General features: G+C 48.6%; 1 protein-coding gene across 2 annotated transcripts in view; it reads right to left on the bottom strand.

Moving 5' to 3' along the window:
- Positions 1-14,674, bottom strand: part of CNNM3 (cyclin and CBS domain divalent metal cation transport mediator 3) — a 375,209-nt gene that overhangs the window by 341,167 nt on the left and 19,368 nt on the right. The window lies entirely within an intron of this gene.

Raw genomic sequence — 14,674 nt, 5'->3', positions numbered from 1 at the left:
TCCCAAAGTGGGGAGAGGTTGACAAGCAGTTAATACAGTTAAACATTTAAGTTGTTTTGTTCACACGAAGACGATCTTAATGGGAGTTCATTCTATTGAGTACAAAACCAAGTTTTGTTCATGTAAGCCTAACCAACACGTGTAAACAGCATATTTATTGGGTCCAAAACACACAGACTCGAACAAGACCTTCCAAAGTTAATCTAGTTGGGAAAACGTAAGCATCCAGCCATACACAAGAAGCTTGGCAAACAAGGGAACTGAGTAACAGTTTTAGGAAGTAATTTGCCCATGTCGCAGTTTTGTCGGAGGCTGGGGGGGAGGGGGGATTTTGAAGTCAATCTGGGTGCGTTTACAACAACGCGAGCGAGCGAATGCTCACAGTAATTCACAAGACACTTCCTCTGAAAATGAAATCCTTGCCTCCTTGGATAGTTAAGTAAGAATCAAAGCCATTGCATAATTAGAACAATGATACAGCCCGAATACTACTGTCATCTGAACACCGGCATACTGAAAATACGGACATATTCTGAGCGCTCCCAGGATCAGAAAGCTGGCTAAACCCATAAGCAGAATCTCCGAATATCATTCGGAGTCCAGTATAATTAGCAAGGTCACATTATCGGAGCCTTGCTAGGATCCAAACTCTGACCCGATATATGCCCTTGCATAAACAGAGAACCTTTTTCAAAGTCCTGATGTAATGAGAATACTTCAATAATTTGTCACCTCACTGTTTAGGTCAAGCCTAGACACCACATGCACTGTCTGGAGACATGCTGTATTCGGTACCTCATTCAGCCTCTCGCTTTTGATTGGTTAAGGAGAGCGTCACTCGCAAAAGCTTGTTTCTCAGTGGTGTTTTTGTTTTCTATGTCCCACCTTCTCGTGTCATGCTCCTCCCCTGGAGTACTCTCCGATTACGGGTATTCTTACACAAAAAGGTTTTTCCCGCTGTTTTTACGCACTCTTATTTTTGCGGCAGAGTGTACAGGTTTTCCTGGCTCAGCGCAGCACCATGTGATTGGATTCTGTTTTGCGCCAAGAAGCAAACCCGGTCCCCAGCTCCAAAGCCAGCAGCTCTGTTAGTTACGCCACATGGCTAACGCGTTTTCTTAGGTTTGTTGTACGTTCTTGATTTGTTCACAGCTCCTCGTTTTAGACAGCGCACACGTTATCCATTTCTTTCCTGCCCATATTTTATTGCATCTTTCCTCCCGCCCCACCTTAACTCCTCATTATACAGGAGATTTTTCCAGCTAGTACTGCCGCCACTACTTCTGATGCACTACGTGATTTTGCTACGTAAACAAATGATGTACGGAATGCTTACTAAATCATACGTTCACCCCCAGTCAAGAGATCTCGTTTAAATCCATTGTTCTTTTGCTCACCATGCTAACCCCAGTTTTGACCCGGCCATATGCAAATCAGTATTGACCCTGTGCCTCATGGGAACAGTCCAGACCGAACTGCCAAGATAGATCGTCCCTGGACAGGAAACAAGCATCCTGGGACCAGTTTCTGAGTATTACCCGTCATGAGCCAGGCTAGCTTGATTCCAGTGGCACAGTGAGCAAGGGACCCACATCTGGGCATACCCATCCCACTTAGGGGGAGAAGTGCTACGCAAACAAATGATGGATGGAATGCTGAATAGATCATACATACACCCCCAGTCAAGAGATCTGGGTTAATCCATTGTTCTTTTGCTCACCATGGCACCCCAGTTTAGACCCAGCAATATGCAAATCATTCTTGACCCTGTGCCCCATGGGAACAGTTCAGACCAAACTGCCAAGCGAGGTCCTCCCAGGACCGGAAAGAAACATCCTGGGATCGGTTTTTGGGTATTACCCTTCATCAGCCAAGCTAGCTTGATACCAGTGGCACAGTGAGCAAGGGACCCACGTCTGGGCATACCAATCCCACTTAGGGTGAAAAGTGCTATGCAAAAAAAAATGATGGATGGAATGCTGAATAAATCACACATTTGTGATTTTAACATGGCAGCTCCCACTCTACCAACACATAAATGGGTGAAAACTCAATGCTTCTCTACAACCTTTTACAAAATGACGGCAGAGGTTTTTTAAGCCCGATTGTTGCTGTGCTCACCATGCATCTTCCCTTCGACACCACCCACCCCCTATGTCGGCTTGTTGCTACTTTTGGTAGATTTACTTAAGTGCTGTCGCCCAAATTTGAGGTAAGCGCCCTGATTTTCCTGCTTGAAATGTCTTTCTTCGTTTTTCAGGGCTGACATACCACTACAGTGTATCCCAGCACGGCCGAGCTACCCTGCATTCCCCCTGTAGTGCTGCCCTTTCTCACCACTGTACCACTGGAGTATACAGTAGTACTGGAATGCACCCTCTCCGGAGTACTACATACAATCCTGCTCTAGCACCACTGAACATCTTGAGTGCAGCGCCGTGTCCACAGCTGATGCAGCACTGAAATGTACTACCCTGTACCACTGTCTTGCACTACACTATAGCAGCGTCATCCTCACCAGTCCTGTGCAGCTAAGAAATGCAGAGGTTGCACTGATAAGCATCCCGGCCATGCTGTGTACCGCCTACTATTTCGGTGCATCCCCCTACAGCGCTGCTGTGCATCTCAGCCTTAGTTGTGCTTTGCACTCTAGAACGATGACATACTCAGCCTACAGCACTGCTCACCTGAGTACTACCTTGCATGGATGTACACATGCATGTGCTGCAGAATGAAAACACTGCTTATCGCACCACTCATAGCTTCTGTATATACTCCTTTAGGTTAAAATGGTTACATCTTTGCTAGTTCCCATCCCCCTAGATTCACCCATAGCGATGCTTGAAGGTGGAGAAGTTCCCAGTTCTATGCTGTATTTCTCCTGTGACTTGGTTCTGTATTACTGCACCCCTGAACATGTGCCTGGTGTAAAGGTTCTTGGGCGCCAGTGCAAACAGGAAGACATGCCTTGGGTACACTGGTTGGCTAGTAAAAGTTTGTCATATTTAGTGTGCTGTGGGCGCATCTGAACCCTGGGCCCAAGTGCCACTGCATAGGCTGCACTGATACCTATGGCCCTGGGACGGGCCCTCTGCCCCCTCGAACGGCATCTGAAAAAGTGTTATGCCTTTGGCATCGTACTGGTAACAGGCATAGCAGGCGCTGCAAGCCAGCAACCAGATGTCGGTGTTACAATACTTTTAGCCATCATTCTGTACATTTTATCACCCTAAAAGCAGTGCAATAATGTGCCTATTGTCAAAGCTTCCATATTAAAGAACAGTAGATTTTGCAGCACCCAGGATACTGTGCTGCATGGCGAAATACTTATACGGTTCCAAAGACGAGACCGATTGCATTGCAAATGCTGGTTTGTTTCTAGGGAGCAAACGACTCATAGGCGAGTTTTATTGCATAATCTCACTAACCATACGTTTCACTTTTGGAACATCCTTACACACATAGTGCTGTGTCCACATCTTGGAACACAGACTCCCTCATCTGATGCAGTCTCTCTCCCACAATTCTTGCACAGGTTCATTGTGTAAAAGTTAAATCCCTTGCTGCATAGTTTCTCTTATTAGGTTTATATCTGACTCTTTGAGCACAGTCCCATTCACTGCATACTGGTTTCAATTCTTGGAGCACATTGCCACTCGCTAAGTGTGTGTCTTACATCTTCGGGCAGTGTCACTCACTGAATAAGGGTCTTACGTCTGGGTCTCACTCATTTAGTATGTGACCTCTATGTTGATGCAGTTTCACTTAATGGCGAACAATGTCATTTTGAAAACTGCGAGTCTTGATTCTTGAACCTAAAGAGCATAACAGTGGTCTAAAAAGAACTCCTGCCATACTCCATAATGTCTGCTGACCTACTATTGCTATGGTTCCCCAGGAATATAGGCGATAAGACTGATGCATCCTTATCTGGTCTCACTGCTGGGCAGGTTACACATGTCATGTAGCAACTGTTCATTGGCGAAAGGAATTTCTGTTCATTGCATGCCACCCTCAAACTCCATCTCCTGAATTGGGCGTGACCTTCAATTGTTTTGGGAGATCTTTTTTGTCTAAAATAACTTTAGGACGGTGTGTACTGGAAACTCTACTACGTAGTATCAAGCTCATCAATGTGTTGGTAACATTTGCACAGAGACATGAGAACAGACAAATAAGGTACATCTAAGTAGAAATGCCTCAACTCACACCCCAAACCATAACTCCACAGGTGCTCCTAGGATAAATCAGGCCATAGATTCTCAGGTTACTTGCATAGTAGCACCTTGTACTTAAAAGCAAGGCTACATCAAGCACTAACTCACAAGATTATTTAAACAAAAAAAAAATTACACCTTCTACACTACAGTTACTCCAACGATTTTTGTTTTATTTTAAATAAACACATTCAGTATAGTACCATCTACACCAAACCAAAATAGGTTCACCAAGGCCAAGGAGGCAAAGTAAGCATGCATTGGAACTCTAAAATGAAATCAAACTGTGCCACAACAAAGACAATACGACCCAGCCCTCCCAACTGCTGCCACCCCTCCCAAGGGGAGGGACATCCAGAGTCAACAGGGCTAGGTCTTCAATCCCTCCTCTACCCCTCAACTTGGAATGGCTCATGTAAACATCAAGTCCTTAAACCTTAGATGGAGTTCTAAACAAAAACAACATCAGCTTTCAACCCACGTCATGGTCCAGTCCATGAAAATAGCAGCAGTTTCCATAAGCGAAAAACATTGTTATCCTCTCCCCCATGAAACACGGGAATCTACTGCAGCATGTAAAAACAAGCATTTACAATGCAACGGTTTCGCCTTTGACAAAGTTAGAGCTATTGGCATTGCAAATGACAAATTGTTTATTTATGTGTTGGTTTTGAAAACAGATAAATAAATGGCATTGTCATTTACAAGGTCAATAGCTTAATCTTTCGCAAATGCGAGACCTAACAAAAAAAAATTACATTTGGATTTGATGGCTCTGGGCTGAACCATCGGCGCTGCTGTAAAAAGAAATGGAAGGATGCACGTGCGGTATGCAGCAGAGAGAGGTCCGGGAACGCCGGAATAACGTCACAAAGGGGCTGGATGAGAAAAAATCTCAAGAACGCCCACGAGTCGCCTCACAGAATAACGGACGCCTCGGTCTTCCAATGGCTAGCCTCCATTTATGGAGCTAGCCAATGGAAGACTTAGGCGGGACAAAGCCCACATACTGCAAAACAAAAGATTTCGCCTGCACGAAACGCTGCTTGCGCAGCTTTTGACAGGCGAAACCTAAAAAGATAGCGCTCCATCTCTGCTGCAAACTTTCAGGTGACTATCCGAGCTCTCGTTCTCTCCAGATTGGATTGTGGTAGTACCCTTCTGAAAGGGCCAACCAAGATTCGCCTCGCTCTTCTTAGCACTGCAGACCACCATGCAACTTGGACCAGATGTTTTACTGCATTGTGCCATTGTTGAACTGGCTCCCTTGGTTAGCAGGAGCATTTTTAACTCCGCTTGCTTGGTCCACATGACTCTGGGCACTATGTAACTGGCAAACAAGTGGCCAAAACATTTATTTCAGAATCATTGAACTATGTCTTTAGACTCCCCTTTTCAGAGACAATCTAAGCTGAGACTACTTTTTTAGGTGCTGCTCGTAAAGCCAAACTCTCCCACTAACCAACTTCAAGTTAATGCCTCACTCCTGAACTTTACAAGAGATTGAAACCGCTCCTGCAACCTCTCTGTAAAATGTATCTGTCTTGCTGGGATTATGCAACATTGCTCTACAAGTCCTCTGCTCTTTTTGTGTTTTTTTGTGTTTTTTTTTCAAAACCTTTATTATGTAAAGAAAGGACAGTTACAGATCCACAACCACGGAGGCTGGTCAGTCGAACATAATAACATCAACATCAAGTTACACAGCTCATCAGCCGACAACCCGGGGGTACGGCAGCGATACTGCATGATTACGTACAAGCCTGTGGTATAGCCAGGATCCGCGAAAGGTTTCACATTTTATATTTTATTTAAATAAAACCACAAACAAAAACACAGAAAAGAAAAAACGAGGCATGGCTATGTATAAACTGGCAGTTCCCTATGGCAGTGGGTGACGGGTGAAAAAAACGCGTGTCAATGAAAATGAGGAGAAATATCGGGGAGGGCAGGGGGGGGAAACCTGGTAGCAACCAATACAATGCCATCAACAAGAGCGGAGTACAGGGAACGCACAATCAAGGAAGAAGGAGTGGATCCGGAAGGTCGGTGAACGGAGGGGTACAAATCTCACCACGGTATGCATTCCATTGTCCCCATATCCTACCCCATTTCTTGGGCCTGCCGCGGGAAACATACACAACTTTCTCTCTGAACATGGACCAGTCTATATTCTCCTTCCAGCGCAGAAGCGTCGGTGGCCTTGGGGAACCCCATAACTGGGCTATATCACATTTAGCAACCATATTACCCAATGTGACCCATTGAGTCTGAGCAACAGTGCAGTCATTCGGTTCCCAAACATTCAACAGACAGCGCCTGGCCTCAGGCAACAACACTACTCCAGTCACTTCACCCATAACCACATGCACTCTACGCCAAAATGCCGCCACCTCCGGGCACTCCCAGAGGATATGCAAAAAGGTAGCTAGCATACCACATCCGCGCCTACACAACCCATCCACAGAAAAACCCATATGCATCAATCGTGGGCCCGTGACATACACCCGATGCAATATTTTTAGTTGCACCAGTCTAAGACGCGCCGGAATCGCAACCTCCTTAGGAGAGGAAATCGCCGCCTGCCAATCTTCATCATCCAGTTCTAATCCGTCACCGTTCCAAACAGTCCGCAGTTGCGAAAGAAGATCAGAGCGGTCGTTAATCAGTTTCTTGTAGATGAGAGATATAGTGCTATCGGGGACGTACCCATCAAGCACCCTATCCTCAAGAGGGGAGGCCTCCGGAACAGAAGCGTCAGCCGGAAAAACCGAGTGAATCGCATGACGGACCTGGAGGTACCGGAAATACTCCGTCACTCAATTTATATTCTCGCTGTAGTGCCTCGAAGGTCTTGACTGCACCCTTGGCCCAGAGGTCACCCACTCTGCGGATACCAATGAGGTCCCAGCTGTCGAAACCCGTTGATTTCCACAGACCACCTAGCGCCTCCGAGGCATACAATGGAGTAGATTTCGTCACCCTAGCCGTCCAGCCCGTGGCGGCGGTGGCGCTTCCCCAAACTCGCACAGCCACTGCCGTAGGGCCCGTGAGATGCTTGCGGTCAGCTCTGGAATAGAGTGCCCGATTGTAATCTCCCCCAGGGAGTTGCCATCTATCCATCTCAAACGCGGGATTAGGGACAGGGCCATACATGGCAAGGTTCACAGCACTCAACTGGGAGGCCCAATAGTAGCGCTTGATGTCGGGCAGCGCGATACCTCCATCGTACCAGGGCAAAGTCAATTTTGCCAGTGCGATGCGTGGTCGCCCACCCCATACCAACCGCCTCTGCAAGCCCTCGATCTCTCGGAAGTAGCTAGCAGGTACCAAATCAAGTGTATTTTGAATGGCATATAAAAAGCGGGGGGAGAGACATTTTGAACAGGGCCGCCCTTCCCAAAGGGGATAGTGGCAGGCCACACCACGCCACAACATCCGAACGAAGCCGGGAAAGCGGAGGTAGCAAATTCTGCTCATAGCGGGTCTTGGGGTCCAGTGAAATGTAGATCCCCAAGTATTTGAAACCGTCCCTAGAAACCGGTATCGGACAATGGCGAGGAAGAAGGAGCTCATCGTCCGCGAGTGGATAGATACAGGATTTAGTTCAATTAATAACCAGACCGGAATTCCTCCCAAAGGAACGCAGCACGTCGAACAGAACGCCCAACGACTTACGAGGAGAGGTAAGGTACAGCAATATATCATCCGCGTAGAGTGATATACGGTCCTCGAAATCAGCCGACCAGCGGATGCCCTTAAGCGATGGTTCCCACCGCAGCCATGGGCTCAAGGGCAAGCGCAAAGAGGAGCGGCGACAAGGGGCATCCCTGTCTCGTTCCCCGCCCAAGGGTAAAGGGTTCAGAAGCCCTGCCGTTAACCACCACCTGCGCCAGTGGCTGCTCATACAAGAGTCAAACCCATCCAATGAATTTGGGGCCGAATCCGAATTTGGCGAGAACAGCCCACAAATACGGCCATTCGACTGTGTCGAAGGCCATAGAGGCATCAAGGGAAACCAAAATGGCTGGTTCCCGAAGTGACCCCGCCCTTGCCAAGACGCCATGGAGGCGACGTAGGTTGAGCGCGGTGTTTCGGTGGGGTATAAATCCAGACTGGTCCGGATGGATCAAGTCTGATATCACCGTAACCAACCGATTCGCCAGAAGCTTAGCAAGAATCTTGGGCTCGACATTTAAAAGCGAAATCGGCCGATATGATGAGCACTGATCACGGGGCTTGCCGTCTTTATGAATTACAACAATGGATGCCAGTCTCTGATCACGAGGAAGAGAGCCGAAATCTTGCGATGACAAAAACATCTTACGGAGATACGGCGCCATTTTGTCTGGGCAGAGTTTATACAATTCCACCGGTATACCATTGGGGCCCGAGGCCTTCCCGGACCGAAGTGAACGGATAGCGAGCGCTACTTCATCGGTGGAAAAATCCGCCTCCATAAGCTCCATGTCAGAGTCCGACAGGCCAGGCAGAGCGATATCTCGGAGCAAAAGATGAGAATCCTCTTCCGGCAAATCCGAGACCGGCGCATAAACCGCCTGGAAGTGACGGGCAAATGTTCGGACTATGTCAGTCGGGTCCACGACTCGAACACCATCCAGACTCTCAACAACAGGCACCACTCTGTTCAATCTATCCCTTTTATCCAGCCATGCAATCAACTTTCCCGCCTTATCACCCACATCATCAGGCGCCCTTGTTGCTCACGGTGCATCGCCCTAGCGGCATCAGTGACCAGGGTCTTATAGTCAAAATGTTTCAGGGCCAGGGAATGCAACACCTCTGGGGTATCCCCAGTCCCAACCTGTCCTTCCAAGTCAGTGATCTCATTTTCTAGTTCCACCACCGCGGCATTTCTACGCCTCCTTTCGCTGGCAATGAGGACAGGGCCTGACCACGAATCACCGGCTTATATGTGACCGGGGAGGAAACCGATCCATCATTCTCAGCAAAATAGTAATCCATACACTTCACTATCTCTGACCCGATTTTAGGATTACGGAGGTGCCAGGGGTTAATCGGGGCGACTCGGCCCTCGGCACACAGTTGCACATCAATCGTGAGCCAAAGCGGAGAGTGATCAGAGATCCCCCTGGCCAAATGCCTAACCTCCCGCACCGAGACCATCTGTGCTGCTGGTATAAGAATATGATCCAATCTCGAGAGGCTCTTGTGCGCACCAGAGTAGAAGGTGTACTGGAGCTGACCTGGGTGTAGCTGCCGCCAGCAGTCAGCCAGTCCCAACATATCCAACAGCTTCCCCAGCCAGAGCTACGCCATAGGCAAAGTCCTGGGGGGACTGCGATCTACATCACCACTGACCACAGAGTTAAAGTCGCCGCCCACCACCAACATGTCGCCAGGGAGCCCCAGGATCACATCACCCAGATCAGCAAACGTGGTAGACTGCAGGTCAGGGGGAACATACACAGACAAAAAGGAGACAGTTTTCCCTTCCCACCACCCCGTAATGGCCGGATAGCGGCCCCTGTCGTCCAGCACTACATCATCTATCTCCAATGGGAGGGAAGTACGCACCATGACCCCCACCCCTCTCGAGCCTGAAGTGAACCCCGAGTGCGTTACCATACGGTATCCACGTTTGTTTAGTGCACGGCATGCATTGCCCACTAAGTGTGTCTCCTGAAGCAAAATCACATCTGGGGTATAACGTTTCAAATATTGTAAGACAATACCCCGCTTTATTCTATCTCCAAGACCGTTAACGTTCCAACTCAGCATCCTAAGCTCCCCCCCCCCCCCATCCCGGCAATGAACACCCAGCCCCCCACGCCTGGGAAGAAGCACACAGTATCGACAACAGGAAATGTAGCAGCCTCGATCAAAACAAAGAGAAAAGGACCCCCCCGCCACCCCCCGGGAACCCCGAAAAACACACCCCCCCACCCTGCACCCCTGCATTAGACCAGAAAGCAACCCCAACTTGCAGTGTGCCTGTCGCCCCATGAAACTAACCTACGAAAAGAGAGAGAAAGCCCCCAGAGGAGGAAGAGGAAACCCGAATCCCCCCACCCCCGGGTTCCCACAATAATAGCAAGTCTATTGAAAAGCCACTGCTAGAAGTCCAAAGTAACCAGTTCACCGCTGCAGACTCACTCCTCCTGTTCGGCCGGGCCGCCTTCGGCACCTCCTGGGCTCTCGCCGCCCTTACGATGTGATGGCAAAGTGTCCAACCAGTCACTGGCCACTTCGGGGCGATCGAAGAAAAAGGCCCGCTCCTCATACTCTATCCTCAGCCGAGCAGGAAAAAGCATGGCATATTTTAGACCAATATTCCTGAGTCGTCTCTTCACCCCGGTGAAGCCCATGCGCTGTTTCTGAACCGCCTGGGTAAAGTCTGGGTAAAAACTGACCGAGGCATTGTCAAATTTGGTAGGATCCGTGGTCCTCGAAGCTTGCAGGATAGCATCTCGGTCACGGAAATTAAAAATCCTGGCAATGATGGGCCTCGGTGGGGCTCCCAGCTTCCCGCCGGGAACTCTATGGGCCCGTTCCACTGTGAAAAAGTTACTGAGGCCCTTAGGCACCAGATGTTTAAGGACCAGATCTTCCACCAGAAGGTCCGTGGAGACGTCTGGCGGGGTCTCCGGAACCCCCACAATGCGAACGTTGTTGCGCCTGGCCCGGCCCTCGAAATCCTCCAGCCGGCGGGCAAACTGGTCGTTGGAAGCACTGAGCGTGCGAACCTCAGCCTGAAGTTCCGAGACATCAGTAATTAAACTCGCAGTTTTAACATCCAGATATTTGACCCGTTCATTTGTCTTACCCAGGTCAGCCCTGATAAGATTAACCTCAATCGCCACCGTATCGATCTTGGCAGCAAGAGTCTTGTACTGATGGCCCATGTCGGTCCGAACACTGGCAATGGCGCCCATGATGTCTCTCAGTGTCGGTTCCTCCGACGGCGGGGTACCATCCACGGTCCCTTCAAGAGCCTTACTCGCTCCACCTGGGAACCCTTTCGGGCGAGTGTAGCGCTCTATAGTCTGGGTTTGGATGAGGCCCCCACGATGCGTGCCCTTGGTGTTCCGTTTCTCGGCATCGGACTTGCCCGCCATGGTGGGCTTCGAACTCCCACGGAGTCATTGCAATCTAGTCAAAATGATCAGGCTCTCGATGAACCTCAAGGGAAGGAAGGCTAAGAACCAGAGCAGATTCAGGATCCGTAGCGGGGACAAGAAGATGAATGGGGCAGCTGTAGATCGTTGAGACAATGGCCCAAAACGAAACCGAAAGTACCCCAGGGGCTGTGGGCGTGCCCAACAGGCCGTTGTTGTTGACTTGCCACCTGGGTACCTCGGTGACTCAAGGCCGGGGACGGTCTACGATGTAGGCCACAAACTTCAGGATGCAGCAAGTCCGGATCACAGCGTCCGATTTTGGTTCCGAAAAAGTCCTCAGAATCAGCAGGGCACAGTCGACAAGTACCCGATCAAATCAGGATTTGTGGCAGGATAGATGCGGGAGGCAGAGAGGGTCTCAGGAGCCCTGTGCGCACGCGTCCATCTTGGATCCGCGCGAAGCTCCTCCCCCCGCTCTCTCTCTTTTTGTGTTTTTGAACACAGCAAATTAATAACCTGCATTTGCTACCTTTGTGTTTTGCCTTTCTCTGGGCACCTAATCTTTGAAGGCCCTACCAAGATGTTTTATTTAACTGTCTTGCGCCCCCTACATTATCATTAGATGTTATTACTAATGTCGTCCTCATGCTCTCATGTGCAGATACATATTTTGCTTTTTCCAACTCCTCCTTCGACGGACTATCATCCTCTCATTTTCCATGGAGTACTCCGCCACCTATTTAATTTGGCCAGGACCACATTTAATAAAAACGAAAATAAATGACAGTATGGATTTTATAAGTAAATAACAGAAGATAAGTTAGGTTACTGTACTGCGTGTTCTTACCTTGCTTGATCTTCTTAGCATGGCTCAAACACTAACAAGTCACTAGTCTAAATAATATTACTGCCCGACTCACCTTCACTGAGCTATAAAATGAACCGTAAATATGTGCGACAATGAACAAACATCTCTACGAACAAAAACCCTTTACGAAAGTCACACAGAGAAGCATGCTTGTATGTAATTTTTAGGTCTCGTCTGTCGATGCGCATGCGCATCGAGCTTGCGAGGCTATGGGGGCTTAAACAGTCTTTAACCAACTTGCAAGGAATCGTGTCGATTCCTTGCAGTGCCCGTGAAATTCAAGCTCAATGCGCATGCGCATTGAGCTTAAAAGCGCGTGCACATGCCCCCAGCCGCCTGCCTTGCATGTATTTTCCCTCAGGCGCACTCCTCCCACACCCCCGCTCCGCCCCCTCCCCTGCCTGCCGTGTCGCATTTCTCCTCCCCCCTCCCCTTCTGTGCCTTCCCTCCGTCTGGTCTCTTTTGGCCCCCCTCCTCCTCCTACTCTCCTCCCCCCTCCTCCTCCTACTCTCCTCCCCACTCTCTCTCTCACAGCCTCCCCCAGCTCCACCCCCTCACTTCTTGGTTGCACGGCCGCTAGGCCGTGCCTCCCCTACTCTCCTCCCCCCTCCTCCTCCTACTCTCCTCCCCACTCTCTCTCTCACAGCCTCCCCCAGCTCCGCCCCCTCACTTCTCGGTTGCACGGCCGCTAGGCCGTGCCTCCCCTACTCTCCTCCCCCCTCCTCCTCCTACTCTCCTCCCCCCTCCTCCTCCTCTCCTCCCCACTCTCTCTCTCCCAGCACAACCTTGTTCTATCTCACTTTTTCTCACCCAAGATGGCGCCCCTTGACGCCTAGTTTGCGGTATAGTGCACAATCACGATCGTGTATAGGCACGGATGGCACACACACACCCCGTCAGTCGGGTTGATCGCTTGAGGCATACTGCGGCTTATCTGGTAAGCGTTCATTGTTGTTGGCCCCCGAGAATTCCGTGAGGTTTTAACCAGTAATTGACCCTTCCTTATATGCCTTGCTTGTTTTTGCAGTGTATCAGCACACTGCGTGTGACCGTCTAGCAACATGAAGCATACAGTTCAGAATGGCATTGTTACACCGCTCCATTGAGAACAGTAACTCCTTATCTTGAAGCTTTAAATTGAGCGCACACTCGCAATTCTTCTGCGTTCATTTTATTCACTTAACTTCCACAAGGTAAATGCCTAACCTTGAATTTTAACCCCCTTCTTAGTGCCTGCACTAGTCCCCACTTTGAATGTGGCGCAGCACTGATTGACGAGTGCTGTTTGTAATTCCCGCCACTTTCGCCGGATACCTCCAAGTAATTGCGTACCGGTCTTCAGGTCTCTGTGAAGACCGGTTCAGTGACACGTTTCCATTGTTTTGCGGTCCGCCCACTGCCCGAGGTTTGTGCTCCATCCAGAATCCTTTACGCATGGTTGTCTACCACAGCAGTGCCCGAACTCTCCTTGACACCAGCTCTTGCACATTTGTAACAATTTCTCGGCGTTATAAAGCGAACATTAGATCACTATCCTTTCACCACTCGCAGCGGCAAGTTACCTTCACTCCTCATTCTACAGTTGTAAACAGTTTTTAAACCAACATCATCTCTTCACCACTCGCATCGGCTGGTTAACTACTGGCCTTGCAATCCGCGTATAGCAGACTTGCCCAATTGAGCACTCAGTCTAACACTCTTCCCTAGACATTGTTGAGTCCTCACGCATGACACTAAGTGTGGCATAGCTGAGGGACAACAAGGGCACCCAATAAGTCAGCACAGGACCTCGGGTAATATAGTTTATATTTAACAACAGTGGTCCTATGCAAGAGTAGGAATGAAGAATGTAATAATATAGACACAGTGGAACTATATTGGTTGAAGTGATTTGTCCAGCCGGACAGTGATCACAAAAATCTTTACTATAAACAAAATAGACAAGGAAAAAATTCTCTTACATTCAACAAAGAGTGAGACACAAGCCTGTGCCTTCACGCTTACAGATTGGCAAAGTGAAAGAAAAGAGATATTTAGGAAGAAAGTGAGTGATTTCTGTGAAATGAAAAAAATGACAGAAATTCATGGGGAAAGAAAATGAAATAATTCAGTTTAAGGAATACAGAACAGAACATATTTTGTGACTTCCAGTGAGTCTAAGTGACTAGACGGTCCATAAGGATAAAAACATGCCACGCGTGATCTCCAGGGTGAAGGATCTTTTTGACGATTTCCTCAAAAAGATCTGTATTCCTTAAACTGAATTATTTCATTTTCTTTTCCCTAGGCTATTGTGTAGAACAGTTTTTAGGCATAATACTTTGTGTCCTGATGATGATGATTCCTTGCATTTTGGTTATGGAATCGAAACGTCGTCGACCTCTTGTCACACCATATATGAATATGTATATTTATTGAGATATGCAATTAATGGTGTCCATGAATTTCTGTAATTTTTTTCATTTCACAGAAATCACTCACTTTCT

Source organism: Lissotriton vulgaris, chromosome 11, assembly GCF_964263255.1.
Source record: "Lissotriton vulgaris chromosome 11, aLisVul1.2, whole genome shotgun sequence".
In the NCBI taxonomy this organism is placed as follows: Eukaryota; Metazoa; Chordata; class Amphibia; order Caudata; family Salamandridae; genus Lissotriton; species Lissotriton vulgaris.
This window is presented reverse-complemented; position numbering and strand designations above follow the sequence as displayed.